A 14,286-nucleotide genomic window follows, 5' to 3' on the forward strand; every position below is an offset into this window, starting at 1 on the left:
AAATGCTCTGGGTTACTGGTGGGTCCCTGGCGGGCGGACTCCCTCCCTGCCATGCTCCAGCAGTTCCAGTGGAGCGCGGACAGCTTCAAATACCTGGGAGTCCACCTGAGCCCCGCGGAGGCCTCGGTCGCCGCCAACTGGACGGAGTTGGAGGACAAGGTGGCTGCGCGACTGAGGTCGTGGTCGGGTCTGCTGAAACTGCTTTCCTTCAGGGGAAGGGCTCTGGTCATTAACCAACTGGTGGCGTCGATGCTTTGGCATCGACTCACTGTCCTGAGCCCGCCCCCTGAGTTTGTGGCCAGGGTCCAGAGGAAGCTGACGGACTTCTTCTGGGCCGGAAAGCACTGGGTCTCTGCAGCAGTTCTGAGCCTCCCTCTCGTCGAGGGAGGGCAGGGATTAGTGTGCCAGGTGCACACCTTCCACCTCCAGACCCTGCAGAGATACCTGTACGCAGACCCGGCCCCGCAGTGGTGCACGCTGGCGTCCCTCGTTTTGCGCCAGCTGCACAACTTGGGCTACGACCAGCAGCTCTTCTGGATCGACCTGTGGGGAATCCGTCTCCCAGAGCTGCCGGTCTTCTACCAGGACCTGCTCAGGACCCGGAGCATGTTTTCCGTTGGCCGAGACACCGTGCCGACCGAGGGCCAGACATTGGAGTCCCCCTCGGTGCGGCGCGCACTGATCTCGGCCAAGGTGACCAGAGTCTGGGATCTCCTGGATCGCGAACGCTCGGCGTGGCTGACGCCCGAGTCGCTCACTGCCAGGGCAGCTCGGGTGTCCATCCGGACAGCCGGCCAAGCGATCCGGGAGTGCAAAGCAGCATTGCACTCAGACTCTGTCAGGTATTTCGAGGGAGTTCTCAGGACCGGCGAGCCATCTACCCCTACCCCCGGCTCACCCAAGGCCCGAGCCCCCCCTCGGCCTCCCCTCGAGAACAACCTGAGCAGGATCTCGCAGTTCTCCTCGACCCCCTTGCTATCAACGTCGAGAAGGACCCTGTACGTGATGACACTCCACACCCTCCACTTCCCCGCCCTCGTCTCCCGCCAAGACACCGCTTGGCGGGAGACCCTCCAACCGCCGGAGGGCGTCGGTCCCCAGTGGGAGGCCCTTTACTCCCCGTTGGTCTCCAGGGGAGCTGGGGACCTGGGCTGGAGGGTCCTGCATGGAGCGCTCGCGTCAGGAGAGATCCTACGTCACTTTACCAACTCGGACGCCGCATGCCCTTTCTGCGGTCAGTCCGAGTCGGTGGCTCATATTTATTTTTTATGCGCCAGGCTGCAGCCGTTCTTCCTGCTGCTGAAGAACCTCTTGCTGCAGTTCTGGCTGCACTTTTCACCCGCCCTCCTCATTTTCGGGCATCCTGTTCGTGGCTCCAGCAAAAAGAGAGACCTCCTCATCAATCTGCTCCTGGCTCTTGCTAAACTGGCCATTTACAAGACCAGGAAGCGGAAGATGAGCGGGGAAGGTCTCTTTGACTGCGGGGCCATGTTCAGGGCCCTCCTCCATTCCCGGATTAATTTAGAGCATGCCCACGCGGAGTCTGCTGGCGACATGGCATCGTTTGTCGACCAGTGGACCCTAGGGGGCGTGCTCTGTACCACCTCCCCTTTTACAATTCTTATTTAATTAGAATTTTTTTGGTGACATTTGCCTTTTAGGCATTTAAATAGAACTACAGTGTATACCCAACAGAGAAATCACAAAAAGAATGGTTCAACAATGTTTGTTTTTGGAGATGTCCCACTATGGGTTTTGTTTCAAAGTTATGTCACCGTTCTTCTGAAATAAATGACAATGTTTGTTTTTCCCAAAAAGTAAATGAGCCAGAGAAAGTTCATCAATTGAACAATTAATATAGTGTTTCCCCAACTGGGAAAACACAAAAGAACTTGTTCTAAAATGTTTACTTTTGGTGATGTCCCACTGTGTGTTTTGTTTCAAAGCTGTAACGCGGTTCTTCTGAAATAAATGACAATTGGTTTCTCCCAATAGGTAAACAAGCGAAACAGAGGAAATCTATCCTACAATTACTACAGTATATACCCAACAGAGAAATCACAAAGAGAATGGTTCAACAATATTTATATTTGGTGATGTCCCACTGTGTGTTTTGTTTCAAAGTTGTAACGCGGTTATTCTGAAATAAATGACAATGTGTTTTTCCCAATAAGTAAACAAGCCAGAGAATGGTCAACTATTGAACAATCACTATAGTGTTTCCCAAATTGGGAAAACACAAAAGAACTTGTTCTACAATGTTTACTTTTGGTGATGTCCCACTGTGTGTTTTGTTTCAAAGCTGTAACGCGGTTCTTCTGAAATAAATGAAAATTGGTTTCTCCCAGTAGTTAAACATGGAATACAGAGGAAAACTATTCTACAATCAATACAGTGTATACCCAACAGGGAAAACACAAAAGAATGGTACAACAATGTTTATTTTTGGGATGTCCCACTGTGTGTTTTGTTTCAAAGCTGTAACACGGTTCTTCTGAAATAAATGACAATGTGTGTTTTTTCCAATAAGTAAACAAGCCAGAGAAAGTTCAACTATCAAACAGTCACTATAGTGATTCCCTAACTCAGAAAACACTAAAGAACTTGTTCTACAATGTTTACTTTTGGAGATGTCCCACTCTGTGTTTTCTTTCAAGTCTATAATGTGGTTCTTCTGAAATAAATGACAGTGTGTTTTCCTGTGAGGTCGCACCTTTGTGGAGCTCCTCCATGTGCTCATTAAAATCATTTAAAAACAGTTATTTAAACTTTTATTTTTGAAAAACTTTTGATATTTTCAGTTATCTAAAGTAGTTGTGCACCTTTTATTTGGAAAATCTTTAGTTTTTATCAGTTATTTTCTTTAAAAGAAACGTTTGTTTGTCTCTCTGCACTTGCCTTGCAAGTGCAGGGGGGTGGCCATTTTGATTTTTTACTTTTTGTTTGAATTTCCTTTTTCTCCTTGAATTTTAACTTTGTTTTACCACTTTTATTTTGGGTGCTTTTTATTTTTGTAATATAGAGCACTTTGTTTAGTTTCTTTTAAAATTATTTTTACTTTGAAAACTATTTTTGGATTAGTTTTACAAATCGTTTTGTTTTAAAAAAATCCCCTGCTCTTGCCTTGTGCAGAGTCATGGAAGGTCAGGCTCATTGTCTGCCCTGTTTCTTTCTTTATATTTTTAGTTGAAGGTTTTTATTTTTTAAACAAGAAAACCTTTGACTGGATTTGTTTATTCATTTGTTATTGTTTCATTTTATTTCCTTTGGGTGGAGGAATAAAACGGAATAGATTAGATAATTAATTTAAAAAAAAAAAAAACTTATTTTGTTTGATTTTTATTTTTGTGTGCCCCTGTACTATTGAAGTGCAGCGGTGCATGTGTCTGTTTAAAATAAAATAAATAATTATTTTGTTTGTTTAAAAAATAAATAAATAAAAACTTTTATTTTTTCCTGTTTGTTTTGCACACCCCTCCACTATTGAAGTGCAGGGGTGAGGAGTCTGGTTTATTTTATTTTTTGTTTTATAATTAAATAAAACTAAAAATAAACAATAATGAGTGGGCAGGCCCCAGAAACCACTAAAAAGTGGGCAAAGTTGGCTGCAGGGGAGGCTGCAGCCCCCTTTAAAATTCTGACAAGGAGGCACGGGGTCAGATGTCTCCTGAGAGACACTCTCTCGTTAGAGGCCATGGTTAAAGCCATGGCCAAGGTGGTCGGTTCGGCCACCATCATGGCTGCCTCTAAGATGTACGGCAAAGCTGTCTTCTTTCTAAAATCAGAGGCCGCCAAGCACACGGCTATCGAGAGGGGTCTCGCAGTAGGGGGGATCTATATCCCCATTGAACCCTTGGAGGGGTTGGGCAGGAGGGTCATCCTGTCAAACGTGCCACCGTTTATACAGGATGCCCTGCTTAAGCACCACTTGCAGGCCCTGGTGGAGCTGAAAACAGCTATCTACCCCATCCCCCTGGGCTGCAAGGACCAGCCCCTCCGCCACGTGCTGTTCTTCCGCTGCCAGGTTACCATCCAGCTGGCGGGGAGGGACGCCGTGGAGGGGAGTTTTGTGGTCCACTTCCAGGGGACCAATTATGTCATTTTTTACTCCTCGGAGGAGGTGCGGTGCTTCCACTGCAAGGAGCTCCGAGTCAACCTCACCCCCGGGGCCCTCAAAGAGGCCCACGGAGGGGAGCATAAAAACACCCTCTCCCCTCCTGGTAACATCAAAGAAGGGGAGGAGGTCTCTGAGGTGGCCGGACCCTCCGCGCCTACTCTAAGCACGCTGGGGGAGAAGGCCCCCGGGTGGACTGTGGTCACCGGCAGCTGCAAAAAGGTGGCAGCCAAGTCCACCGGGGAGGCCAAGCAGGGGCCGACGAAGCCCCCCTTGACCGAACCCCCTGCGAGGCCACCCGTAAAACCAAACACCTCCTCCCCAAGCAGGAGGTGAAAAGTGCTGCCGGAGGTGAGCTCCCCGTCGCTGTGACAGGGCAGGGGACTGCCTCTGGCTGCATAAGGAGGAAGAGAACGGTGCAAGCCCTCTTCCCCACGTGTGCACGCACGGGTCTTTGGGCGAGGGTCCCTGGGGTCGCAAGAGAAAGCCCCCAAAACTTAAATGGCCGCCTCCGCGCTCCTCCTCTACCGGCAACGGGGGCCTCGGCCCTCGAATTTTCACGGAGGGGGAGAAACACCCACCCCCCCAAGGCGGTTCGGGGCTCCGCTGAAGAAGCTGAGCCCATGGAGGAGACCCCCCCGCTGAGAGGCCAAAGGGGAGGGAGGAACCTGAAAGGGCAGAAGAAGCCCTCCAGGTAATTCCCCTCCCCATCGAGGGGCCGGCCGCAGTGGAGGTCACCGGGGGGGTGAAGGAGGGTCCCCCTGCGGAGCAGCTACCTCGGGCGCCGCCTTCCTCCGATGGCGACACGGGCCCTGAATCAGTTGTTGCCGAGGAGGGGGCGACCGAACCAGCTCCCGAGGAGCCCATGCGGGAGACCACTGCCGAGGGGCCAGAGGGGGCAAAGAGCCACCCCTCCCGAAAAAAGATCTGCCCCAGGTTCCACTCTCGGGCGGTGAGGCGGTCTCGGCCCCCGTGGCTGAGAAGATCCCTGCCGATGGGCAGGAGGGGGAGGAAGAACCACCTGTCCCAGAGAAAGATCTGCTTTGGGCTCCCTTCTCTGGTGGGGAGGCGGTCTCGGTCCCCGTGGCCGAGGCAACCCACGCCGAGGGGCCGGAGGGGGGTGAAAACCGCCCCCCCAAGAACAAAAGCTGCCTCAGGTTCCTGTCTCCGAGGAGGAGACAGACTCGGTCTCCGAGGAGCTCATGCAAGAGACCCATACTGAGGGGCTGGAGGGGGGCGAAGAGCAAATCTCCCAAGAACAAAAGCTGCCTCGGGCATCCCTCTCTTGCGGCGACAGGAGTTCCGGCTCTTGTGCTGCCGCGGAGGTGGATAGTATAACACCTGCCGAGGCAGAAGCGGGCTCCGAGGAGCCCGTGCTCGTATCGGCTGCCGGAGAGCAGAAGGGAGGGAAAGAACCAAAGAGGGCAGAAGGTGATGCCCTCGAGGTAGATTCCCTCCTGGAAGCGCAAAGGAGCCGCGAGACCGGTCCCCTACCCACCACCGAGGGGCCGGTCTCCATCGCGGTCAACGAGGGGGGCGCAGGAGGAGCCCTCGAAAGAGCTGCCACCTCGGGCTTCCCATTCCGTCGGCGACGGGGGAAAAAAGACACCTGTGACGGTCCTGGTGACCGCGACCGAGGGAGGGGAAGAACCCGAGAGGGTAGATCCCTTCCCTCCGAGGGCCAAGGATGGGCCTGAGACCGTGCCACAGCCCTCGAAAGAGGGACCCAAGCCGTCTAAATCTAGGGTGCAGATGGCGCCTGCGAGGTTCCCTCCGCCGATGTCTCCCGTCGCATCCCCTGGGGGTGGGGCGCCGGGAGACATGGTAAAATTCAAGATACGACGCAGCGCGCTCACCCACCAACGTGAGTGCGTTGTGCTTCTCCACCGTGAGTTGAGCGGTGGATAACCGGAGGAGAGGGAGGAGGACTCTGAGGCCGCGCGCAGTGTGGGCTCGGAGGGTCTGTCCGCCCCTTCTCCGGACATCCCTGCGGCGGAGCTCCTTGAATTAAGAACATAAGAACATAAGAAAGTTTACAAACGAGAGGAGGCCATTCGGCCCATCTTGCTCGTTTGGTTGTTAGTAGCTTATTGATCCCAAAATCTCATCAAGCAGCTTCTTGAAGGATCCCAGGGTGTCAGCTTCAACAACATTACTGGGGAGTTGATTCCAGACCCTCACAATTCTCTGTGTAAAAAAGTGTCTCCTATTTTCTGTTCTGAATGCCCCTTTTTCTAAACTCCATTTGTGACCCCTGGTCCTTGTTTCTTTTTTCAGGCTGAAAAAGTCCCTTGGGTCGACACTGTCAATACCTTTTAGAATTTTGAATGCTTGAATTAGGTCGCCACGTAGTCTTCTTTGTTCAAGACTGAACAGATTCAATTCTTTTAGCCTGTCTGCATATGACATGCCTTTTAAGCCCGGAATAATTCTGGTTGCTCTTCTTTGCACTCTTTCTAGAGCAGCAATATCTTTTTTATAGCGAGGTGACCAGAACTGCACACAATATTCAAGATGAGGTCTTACAAGTGCATTGTACAGTTTTAACATTACTTCCCTTGATTTAAATTCAACACTTTTCACAATATATCCGAGTATCTTGTTAGCCTTTTTTATAGCTTCCCCACATTGCCTAGATGAAGACATTTCTGAGTCAACAAAAACTCCTAGGTCTTTTTCATAGATTCCTTCTCCAATTTCAATATCTCCCATATGATATTTGTAATGTACATTTTTATTTTCCTGCGTGCAGTACCTTACACTTTTTCTCTATTAAATGTCATTTGCCATGTGTCTGCCCAGTTCTGAATCTTGTCTAGATCATTTTGAATGACCTTTGCTGCTGCAACAGTGTTTGCCACTCCTCCTACTTTTGTGTCGTCTGCAAATTTAACAAGTTTGCTTACTATACCAGAATCTAAATCATTAATGTAGATTAGGAATAGCAGAGGACCTAATACTGATCCCTGTGGTACACCGCTGGTTACCACACTCCATTCTGAGGTTTTTCCTCTAATCAGTACTTTCTGTTTTCTACATGTTAACCACTCCCTAATCCATGTACATGTGTTTCCTTGAATCCCAACTGCGTTCAGTTTGAGAATTAATCTTTTGTGCGGGACTTTGTCAAAAGCTTTCTGGAAATCTAAATAAACCATGTCATATGCTTTGCAATTATCCATTATCGATGTTGCATCCTCAAAAAAATCAAGCAAGTTAGTTAGGCACGATCTCCCTTTCCTAAAACCATGTTGACTGTCTCCCAGTACCCTGTTACCATATAGGTAATTTTCCATTTTGGATCTTATTATAGTTTCCATAAGTTTGCATATAATAGAAGTCAGGCTTACTGGTCTGTAGTTACCTGGTTCAGTTTTGTTTCCCTTTTTGTGGATCGGTATTACGTTTGCAATTTTCCAGTCTGTCGGTACCACCCCTGTGTCAAGAGACTGCTGCATGATCTTGGTTAGCGGTTTGTAAATTACTTCTTTCATTTCTTTGAGTACTACTGGGAGGATCTCATCCGGCCCAGGGGATTTGTTTATTTTAAGAGCTCCTAGTCCCTTTAACACTTCTGCCTCAGTTATGCTAAAGTTATTTAAAACTGGATAGGAACTGGATGACATGTGGGGCATGTTGTCAGTATCTTCCTTTGTAAAAACTTGTGAAAAGTAATCATTTAACATATTTGCTATTTTTTTTTCTTCCTCTATGATTTTGCCATTTGTATCTCTTAAACATTTAATCTCCTCTTTGAATGTTCTCTTGCTGTTGTAATATTGGAAAAACATTTTGGAATTGGTTTTAGCTCCCTTAGCAATGTTCATTTCTATTTCTCTCTTGGCCTTTCTAACTTCCTTTTTGACTTGCATTTGCAGTTCTGTGTACTCTTTCTGTGTACTTTCTTTTTGGTCCTTTTTTAATGCTCTGTAAAGTGCCTTTTTTCGCTGAATATTTTTTTTAATTGATCTATTAAACCATTTTGGCAATTTAGTTTTACATTTAGATTTGTCTACTTTAGGGATATAATTGTTTTGCGCCTCTAGTACTACGTTTTTGAAGAACAACCATCCTTCTTCTGTGGGTGTTTTCTCTATTTTACTCCAATCTACTTCTGTTAGTCTCTGTTTCATGCCTTCATAGTTTGCTTTTCTAAAATTGTAAACCTTAGCTTTAGTCTTTACTTTTGAGGATTTAAAAAACACTTCAAATGAGACCATGTTGTGGTCTGAGTTTGCCAGTGGTTCTCTGACCTCTGTTTTAGTTATTCTATCTTCGTTATTTGAAAAGACTAAATCAAGGCATGCCTCCCCTCTAGTGGGTGCCTTCACAAATTGTGTTAGGAAGCAGTCATTTGTCATTTCCACCATTTCTATTTCATCCTTCGCGCTACCCACCGGGTTTTCCCATTTTATTTGGGGGAAGTTGAAATTTTATTTGGGGGAAGTTGAAAGGCTTCTCCTTTGCTACACACATTTCTAATGTCATTGTATAACAGATTATTGTGCTCACCGTCTGAATCTGGCGGTCTATAGCATGCTCCTATTATTATGCCCTTTGAATTTTTGTCTGTTATTCTGACCCATATTGATTCGGTTTTATTTTCTTTGTCCAGGTTTAACACCTGGGCTTCAAGACTGTTTCTTATGTATAGCGCTACCCCTCCTCCTCTTCTGTCCTGCCTGTCTTTCCTATACAGTGTATACCCACAAATATTATATTCGTCCCCATCACTCTCAGATAACCACGTTTCTGTAACACCTATCACATCATAGTTACCTGTTAGTGCAGTAGCTTCAAGTTCTAGAATTTTGTTTCTGATACTTCTAGCATTTAGATAAATACATTTAATGGTTGTCTTACCTGAGTTGTTGTTCTTGTTTTGATGCGGTCTCCCTTCTGTTTTTTTGTTGATTTCTCCCCCCTTCCTTTCTAGTTTAAATGCTTCCGAACCTGCTCGAGGATCTTTTCTCCAAGTAGACTAGTTCCCTTGTTATTTAAATGCAGTCCATCCCGTCTATACAGATAGTCCTCGTTGTAGAAAGTGGTCCAATGATCAAGATAGGTGAAGCCTTCCCGTGTGCACCACGTCTTCAACCATTGGTTTTGATTAATTATTTCCAGCTGTCCATATGGTCCTTTGCAAGGTGCGGGTAGTATACCAGAAAATACCACAGTTTTGGTTTTCTCTTTTAATTTCCTTCCTAGCTCTCTGAATTTGTTTTGCAGGGATTTTGGTCTGTCTCTTCCAATGTTGTTTGTACCGATGTGGACGACTACTACCGGGTCGTCTCCTGTTCGTTCTAGGAGCCTGTCCACGTTTTCAGTGATGTGCTTGACCGAGGCTCCCGGAAGGCAGCACACTGTTGTAGTAAGGGGGTCCAAACTGCGAACTGAACTTGCTGTGTTTCTCAATATGGAGTCCCCAACAATCATGACCTCCCTTCTTTTTACTGTCTTGTCACCACTGTCAATAGGGTCCTGGATGTTGTTCCTTTCATTCTCTTGTTGTTGGTTCTGCTCATCAAAATTCTGAAGTGACTCAAATCTGTTGGTTGTTTTGATTTCTGGTGGTTGTGTTTGACGAAGTTTCTTTTTTTTCCCTGCTTCTGCCTACCTGAACCCAGCTGTTCTGACCTTCTATCTCCCTGGTGGCTTTCAGTCTGTTAGGGGTGATGCAGACTTCCATGAATTGTGGGTGTGCCAGTTCCTCAAGATCCTGTTGCTGTCTCACTTCTTCCAGCTCCATTTCTAGCATGCTTACTAGTTTATGCAAATCCTGGATCGCGCGGCACTTTACGCACACTTGGTTTAGCTCCGCTGGGTTTTCTCAGATTTCCCACATCAAGCAGGTGTCACAGATTATTGGCTTGAAGACCATGTTGAGGGGTTTTTTTTTTTTTTTTTTTGAAGTTTAGTTTGCTTTCAAACTGCTTCTAAACTGCTCTGTACTTTTCCACGCCTGTACTTCTCCCACTCGCTGTCGCTTCCACTCGCTGTCGCTTCTGCCTCGTTTAACTGCGTTGTTCTGCTGTGCTGTCGGCTCCTCCCCTCGCCCGTGTCTCAAACGGCGCTGAATTTGAATCAACTGCGAGTTTCAGCTTGTTTGTTATCAGAAAAACACACGCGGCTGCTCTGTACTTTTCCACGCAATTTCTCCTTTCTGCTTCGAAACTGCTCTGTACTTCTCCCACTCGCCGTCGCTTCCACTCGCTGTCGCTGGGAAGACTGCCTCGTTTAACTGCTTCCTGCTGGCCACCATCCACCACAGGGACAAGGTACAGCTGGCCCTGGACAAATGGGGGGATTTCCAGAGAATTCTAAGCTCTGTGCGATCCTTCCTCCGGGCCAGCCACGCCAACAAATCTTCGGGCACATGTGTGCACACTCGTGCCCAAAAGATTCATGACCAGTTGGTGAACTTCGGGAGATCTCAGGATTTCCTGTGAGTGTTGCCATCGGTACCGTCAATGTCAACGGGTGTAAGGACCATTTCCGCAGGGCCCAGGTAATCTCCTACCTGAAAAAGGGAGGTTACTCTGTGTGCTTCCTGCAGGAAACCCACTTGACTCAGCAGGCCGAAGCCAACTGGCTGCTGGAGTGGGGGGGGGGGGGGTGTGGTTTAGCCACCTTACCGTGACATCTTGTGGGGTGGCAACACTCTCCTCCGGGTCCTTTGTTCCCACGGTACTCGATGTGGCCACCTACACCCGGGTGAGGGAGGGGCGGGTGTCTCAGTCCCGGATCGACAGGTTCTACGTCTCGAGGAACAACGCTCACTGCGTTCGCTCCTCCAACATCAGGCCAGTGCCGTTCACGGACCACAACCTGGTAGCCGTGGTGCAGCTAGGCACGCCGCTGCCTACTGGCACTTTAACAACAGCCTGTTGGAGGACGAGCACTTTGAGCGGTCTTTCCGGGGCTTTTGGACGGTCCGGCATGGCAGTCGATCTCGCTTCCCCATGTGGCGTCAGTGGTGGGACGTGGGGAAAGCACAGATCAAGATCCTCTGTCAGGAGTACACGAGGGGCGCGAGCAGGCGGAGGGACTCATGGATCGAGCGGCTGGAAAGGGAGCTGCTCGGTCTGGAGAGCCGCCTGGCTCGCGGGGACCAACTCGAGCAGAGCGCGTACGAGGAGAAGAAGAGCACCTTGCGGGACCTGCGGCTCCAGCAGTCCCGATGGGTGTTTGTGCGCTCATGCGTCCAGTTCCTTCGGGAGATGGACTGCAGCACACACGTCTTCTATGCCTTGGAGAAAAAGAAGGGAGACCGTAAAAACATCACCTGCCTCCTGGCGGAGGACGGCCCTCTTCTCTTCGGATCCCGTCGACTCCGACGAGTACAGGGTTCTGTGGGATGGGCGTCCCACGGTCGGCAAATTGCCGGGTATCGACGGGCTGACCGTGGAGTTCTACAAAAAGTTTTGGGACTTGCTGGGTCCCGCCTTTGCGCGGGTCATGGCGGAAGCCTACGAGACCGGGGAGATGCTCCTTTCAATGAGGCAGGCGGTCATCACGCTCCTGCCCAAGGAAGGGGCTCTGCGCTGCCTCAAGAAATGGCGCCCGGTCTCGCTGCTATGCACGGACTACAAAATCGTGGCCAAGGCCGCCTCCTTGAGGCTCAAGTCCGTACTGGCAGACGTGATCCACCCCAACCGGTCCTACACGGTCCCGAACAGGATGATTTTTGGCAATATCTTCCTGGTTCGGGACCTCCTGCACTACTGCAGGAGGACAGGTCGGTCGGTCGCCTTCCTCTCCCTGGATCAGGAGAAGGCGTTTGACCGGGTGGATCACGAGTATCTCTTCGGAACCCTGCAAGCATTCGGATTTGGGCCGCGCTTCGTGGGCCTGATCCGGATGCTGTACGCCTCTGTGTTTGATCAAAGTCAACTGGTCCCTGACCGCGCCCCTCGCCTTCAGGAAAGGAGTACGTCAGGGCTGCTCTCTGTCCAGACAACTGTACGCGCTGTGCATCGAGCCCTTCCTCTGCCTCCTTCGCGGGAGGCTCACGGGGTTGGCGCTTGGCGCGCCGGACATGAGGGTGGTCCTGTCGACTTACGCCGACGATGTGCTCCTGGTGGCCTCGGATCCGGTTGATCTGGAGAGGATGCGGAGCTGCCAGAGCATCTACTCTGCCGCGTCCTCTGCCAGGATCAACTGGACCAAATGCTCCGCTCCGCCCTGCGTAGGCCTCGGTCGCCGCCAACTGGACGGAGTTGGAGGGCAAGGTGGCTGCACGAATGAGGTCATGGGCGGGTCTGCTGAAACTGTTTTCCTTCAGGGGCAGGGCTCTGGTCATCAACCAACTGGTGGCATTGATGCTGTGGCATTGACTCACCATCCTGAGCCCACCCCCTGAGTTTGTGGCCAGGGTCCAGAGGAAGCTGACGGACTTCTTCTGGGCCGGAAAGCACTGGGTCTCTGCGGCGGTTCTGAGCCTCCCTCTCGCCGAGGGAGGGCAAGGATTGGTGTGCCAGGTGCACACCTTCCGCCTCCAGACCCTGCAGAGATATTTGTACGCAGACCCGGCCTTGCAGTGGTGCACGCTGGCGTCCCTCGTTTTGCGCCAGCTGCACAACTTGGGCAACGACCGGCAGCTCTTCTGGATCGACCTCCGGGGAATCCGTCTCCCCGAGCTGCCGATCTTCTACCAGGACCTGCTCAGGACCTGGAGCATGTTCAACATCGGCCGAGACGTCGTGCTGACCGAGGGCCAAGGACTCCTGTTGGAGCCCCTGCTGCACAACCCCCACCTAGGTGCACAGGCGTTGGAGTCCCCCTCGGTGCGGCGCGTGCTGATCTCGGCCAAGGTGACCAGAGTCTGGGATCTCCTGGATCGCAAACACTTGGCGTGGCTGACGCCCGAGTCGCTCGCCGCCAGGGCCAGACGGCCGGCTGGCTGAGCGATCCGGGAGTGCAAAGCAGCGTTGCACCCAGATTCTGTCAGGTATCTCGAGGGAGTTCTCAGGACCGGCGAGCCATCTACCCAAACAAAATTCTAGAACTTGAAGCTACTGCACTAACAGGTAACTATGATGTGATAGGTGTTACAGAAACGTGGTTGTCTGAGAGTGATGGGGACGAATATAATATTTGTGGGTATACACTGTATAGGAAAGACAGGCACGACAGAAGAGGAGGAGGGGTAGCGCTATACATAAGAAACAGTCTTGAAGCCCAGGTGTTAAACCTGGACAAAGAAAATAAAACCGAATCAATATGGGTCAGAATAACGGACAAAAATTCAAAAGGCATAATAATAGGAGCATGCTATAGACCGCCAGATTCAGACGGTGAGCATAATAATCTGTTATATAATGACATTAGAAATGCGTGTAGCAAAGGAGAAGCCATACTAATGGGGGATTTCAACTTCCCCCAAAAAAATGGGAAAACCCGGTGGGTAGCACGAAGGATGAAATAGAAATGGTGGAAATGACAAATGACTGCTTCCTAACACAATTTGTCAAGGCACCCACTAGAGGGGAGGCATGCCTTGATTTAGTCTTTTCAAATAACGAAGATAGAATAACTAAAACAGAGGTCAGAGAACCACTGGCAAACTCAGACCGTAACATGGTCTCATTTGAAGTGTTTTTTAAATCCCCAAAAGTAATGACTAAAGCTAAGGTTTACAATTTTAGAAAAGCAAACTATGAAGGTATGAAAGAGAGACTAAGTAGATTGGAGTAAAATAGAGAAAACACCCACAGAAGAAGGATGGTTGTTCTTCAAAAATGTAGTACTAGAGGTGCAAAACAATTATATCCCTAAAGTAGACAAATCTAAATGTAAAACTAAATTGCCAAAATGGTTTAATAGATCAATTAAAAAAAATATTCAGCGAAAAAAGGCACTTTACAGAGCATTAAAAAAGGACCAAAAAGAAAGTATGCAGAAAGAGTACACAGAACTGCAAACGCAAGTCAAAAAGGAAGTTAGAAAGGCCAAGAGAGAAATAGAAATGAACATTGCTAAGGGAGCTAAAACCAATTCCAAAATGTTTTTCCAATATTACAACAGCAAGAGAACATTCAAAGAGGAGATTAAATGTTTAAGAGATACAAATGGCAAAATCGTAGATGAAGAAAAAAAAAAAATAGCAAATATATTAAATGATTACTTTTCACAAGTTTTTACAAAGGAAGATACTGACAACATGCCCCACA

Source organism: Polyodon spathula, chromosome 5 (assembly GCF_017654505.1).
Source record: "Polyodon spathula isolate WHYD16114869_AA chromosome 5, ASM1765450v1, whole genome shotgun sequence".
In the NCBI taxonomy this organism is placed as follows: Eukaryota; Metazoa; Chordata; class Actinopteri; order Acipenseriformes; family Polyodontidae; genus Polyodon; species Polyodon spathula.